This window comes from Medicago sativa, chromosome 6, assembly GCF_051527215.1.
Source record: "Medicago sativa cultivar Bolivia chromosome 6, Bolivia_mono, whole genome shotgun sequence".
In the NCBI taxonomy this organism is placed as follows: domain Eukaryota; kingdom Viridiplantae; phylum Streptophyta; class Magnoliopsida; order Fabales; family Fabaceae; genus Medicago; species Medicago sativa.
In genome coordinates this window covers 25,604,782-25,608,942 of record NC_140754.1, presented here as the reverse complement: position 1 = coordinate 25,608,942, position 4,161 = coordinate 25,604,782, and the positions used below count along the sequence as shown (strand labels likewise).

The following is a 4,161-nucleotide window of genomic DNA, read 5'->3' as shown; positions in this document are numbered from 1 at the left end:
AATAATTTTCCAAAGAAACCTTGGGATCAAAATCCCATTGAATTTTCCCTTTATTTTCTTAAACAAAAATGTAACACCCCGATTTTCAAAACAAGAGTGCATTTTTTTTTCTTTTTAAAGCAACTCTATGCCATGCACTAAAGTATTCAGGATCGTCTTTAATTTAAAATCAGAGTAAGTAAAACATTTTGAAAGCATTACCAACAATACAATTTGAATCAAATGTCACATTTTATAAAACAATATTAGGCAATGAGCTTTTAATATCAAATCATGCACTACGAAAGCATAAAATAGTGTTCGAGTATTCATTTCTCATGGTAGTATCATTTACAGCGGTGCCCAAACAAAAGAAGTAAAAATCCATAAACATAAGACACCACAAGTAAAACATCTAAGTTGATCCTTAACTCTGAACTGGGATGACATGGTACAAGATCCCACCAATGGCATCAAGCCTGACTGCCAAATTGATACACCTCCAAAGCCTTTGCTATTCCCGCAAAGCACACTCCCTATTTGGATATGGGGCAAAGCCCGATCCACGGATTAATGTAAAGGGTCACGATCTAATAACAACATAATTACAAAATACTGCAGGCATATATACTAGCATGGTAAATGGCATCAGCATAAACATTCCTCACACAAAATATAATGATGCACAATTAGCCTAGCAAATGCAGACTCTACATGTGTGATACAACCTCCACTGGCCTATCACATGCAAATGATTCCGGAATAATCCACTCTGCAGAGGGTAAGAAAATCATGATTCTCATAGATTTAAGGTGGGTTCCTTCACGGCAGTCCACACCCCGCGCGTCCGTGCGTCTCCACAGACTACCGCGTACTATAAGACCAGATTTAAGGTGGGTTCCTTCACGGCAGTCCACACCCCGCGCATTCGTGCGTCTCCACGAACTACCGCGTCTTATAAGACCCAATCTCATAGATTTAAGGTGGGTTCCTTCACGGCAGTCCACACCCCGCGCGTTCGTGCGTCTCCACGAACTACCGCGTACTATAAGACCCGTGCGTCCAACGGACTAACACGTACCATGAAATGCATGAGCATATATTGTCCACTCAATATGTGCAAATGCAACTCTTATACATCATTCAACATATGTAGTATAAAAACATGTCTCAACTGGCAGTTCACATATTATCTTTCAATTCATATCAAACAACATTTCATGAATCAACATGCATTTCATATATTTATTCACAAATCATATGAAAGCAACGCACATCAACATATCATAATCAAGTTGATTGCAAACAAATCCCACACTGGGCAAACACATTCACTTAACATATCATATTCACAATACACACAATAGCACATACATCATCCAGGCATTTAAGTAACTATGATGTTGAAGAAAGTGCCCCTTACCTGAGCAAAGCATTCCTTATAATGTACAGCTCTACAACTCGTAAGCATCTACCTCAGGAACGTCTCTAAACCCTTGAGCTAAGTATCCTAACAGATACAATAACTTAGGTAAATATCGGCTCTAAAGCTTCCTACCCATTCTAGGTGAAATTCAACTCACTCGGAAATATGATCAACTTCAATAATTCCAAGAACTTAAATAAAATGTTTTCCAAAAGAGCCTTCGTCTCAAAACCTCTCAAAACACTTAATCACCATAAATTTGACAAAAGTAACTATGGAGAACTCTCTCTCATCAGAGACTTTTCTTTCGAAAATTTATCTACTCAAAACATTTTGTTCTTTAGACAATTTCAAAATAACAATGTTTCTAAAATATTCTCCAAATACTTCGATGAGACTAATTTAAATTGCATTTTTCCTTAAAATCACCCAAGGAAATATTTTCTCAAATACTCTAAGTCTTCTGAGAGACCTTAAAGATTTCTAAACAATTTGACAAATACTTTTCATGTTCAGGTGAATCCCAAAATATTATCCATTTTGAAACCTCTTTTCAAAACCACTCAAAAATAAGATAAAATGAATCTGACGAATTTTTGACAAAGTCTCCTTTGTGTTTACATCGCATACCAGAGCCTCTGGCTCAGTCAACCTAACACAAATTCACAGACAAAATATTTTCACCATTCAACAATTCAAACATAAAAAATTCGAACTCTGATAGTGTCAGCAGTCACTTCCAGCGTCAGCTTCAAATTATTTTAAGAAAATCCCAATAAATTCATCCGTTGTCGAAACGTCGCGAACCATAGGTCCATTTCGATTGTCTCAACGACGCGAATCCATTGGTCAACTCATTTTCACATTTCAACAGTTTTAAAATGACGAAAATGCCCTTGTACGTTGCAGCCCTTTCATCCGGACAACATTTTTCAAAAACTAATCGGTTGAATCAACTCATTTACTCGTCTAAAGCATAAATATCAAATAAAATTCACAGTCCAACACTTTTCCAAAAACACTAAAATTTTAAAATGATCCGATCTTAAATTTTCTTTAAGATCTATACTCATACGGACTTACCCAACAACATTAATACATAACATCATGCAAGAAAACCAAAACTCGACACTCTTACCCTTACAAATATCAAAACCGTGATTTAAAAGAGGAAAAAGGAGAGGAATACCTCATCAAATGATAGTGAATCACGCATAGGAAGGTAGGATTCGTCGCTAGCTTCGTTTTGATATCTCGTTTGCGCGATTCGGACAAGGAACGAAGACGTTATGGCCAAAACAAGATGAAGATGGAGGAGGGAAGATAGCTTACGGGTTTGGAGAGAAGAGAGAGAGAGAGAGAGAAAAATGTGATTTTGTGAGTTTTGGACCACAAACTTACTATATATAGTAGGTGGAATGGTTCATAAATAAACCGGACCCGGTTCTCGTGGTCTAAGGCACACGTAACTGATAAAGTTCTATCCTAACTCTGATGAACTTCTAATCAGTCTCAAACATCTTAGAATTACTTCCTTACTCTAAAACCACTATTCATTCTCTAATATTTTCTTTTCGAAATTTTTCTCAACCAGCAGGTATGATATTGTTAAATTCCCAAAACGAATAGTAAATTCCCTGGATGAATATAATGACTCTCAAGGTCCATTAATATTTCATTTGCAAGCGAATTCATATTTGATTCTACCCGAATCTCAAACTCACAAAAATGCTCAAGATTAAAGAAAAACAAAATCTTGACATATCACATAACACAAGTCACAAAAACATATTCATGCTTAACAAACATTATGAACATCATACTCAATCATACATAGTAGAAAACAACATATGTGAATCAATTCCAGATCTCACATAGTAAAATTGCTCAACCAGTATAAAGCCCTAGATTTAATCATAGTTAAATTACGGGTCTTACAAAAAACCTCAATGAATTCTAATCATACTTAGACCTCCTTTGCAAAACAACTAATTCCACCTCACATTTTCCAAATCTTATGCCCTTGAGGCCTCTTTCTCTTATTCTTCAAAATTCCATTTTCAAAATTAAAATCAACCAACAAAAACAAAAACGTTTTTGGAAGAGAACTACATGGAGTTTGATCCCTTAAAAGGGTATGTAGGCAAGAAGTCAAAACTTCTCCAAGTCCAATAAAATAAAAATTCAAACACCTTCTTCTCCCTCCAATTCATGACTTAGTAAACTCTTAGGTGTAAATATCATTTTTCAAATAGCATTTAAAAATAAAGCGCGCGCGTAGAAAGTAAAGACGGTTCCTATAGGATACTATAGTCGTTATGGGTGCCTAACACCTTCCCGTAACGAAAACAACTCCCGGACCTCGATTCTCAAGGGTTTTTTCTTATTTTTCCCTTCCCAAGAAAAAATGAGATATCAAAGGTTAAAAAGGTTCAAACTTAATCAATGTTTGAGACCCGAAAAACCAAGATAAAACAACCCCCAGGTGAAGAACAACAACCCCCGTTTTAGCGTGAATCGAATGTGTAAACTTGTATCAGGTTGATCGGGTAAATTCAGGTTGACCCGAAATTGCCCACCCTTATTGGATACAATTGTAGTTATCAGTATTACGTAATGACCATTGGGGATCTAAACACTGTATTTGATGCTTATTCTTCCCTCAACCTCATTGATACATAACACAAAGGCACTATCTTTTTCCACCATATTTATTTCTCGCGCACACTATGCAGTTCGGATTATAGAATCCGAAC

At 36.2% G+C, this 4,161-nt stretch overlaps 1 long non-coding RNA gene across 1 annotated transcript; it reads right to left on the bottom strand.

Annotated features, from left to right (window-relative positions):
• Positions 1-212: 212 nt before the first annotated feature.
• On the bottom strand, positions 213-2,781 carry LOC146914162 (uncharacterized). The gene is made up of 3 exons (XR_015013997.1): positions 2,595-2,781; positions 1,403-1,489; positions 213-515 (listed from the first exon to the last, which is right to left on the bottom strand). It is a non-coding gene; the product is annotated as an uncharacterized LOC146914162 (long non-coding RNA).
• Positions 2,782-4,161: the final 1,380 nt, after the last annotated feature.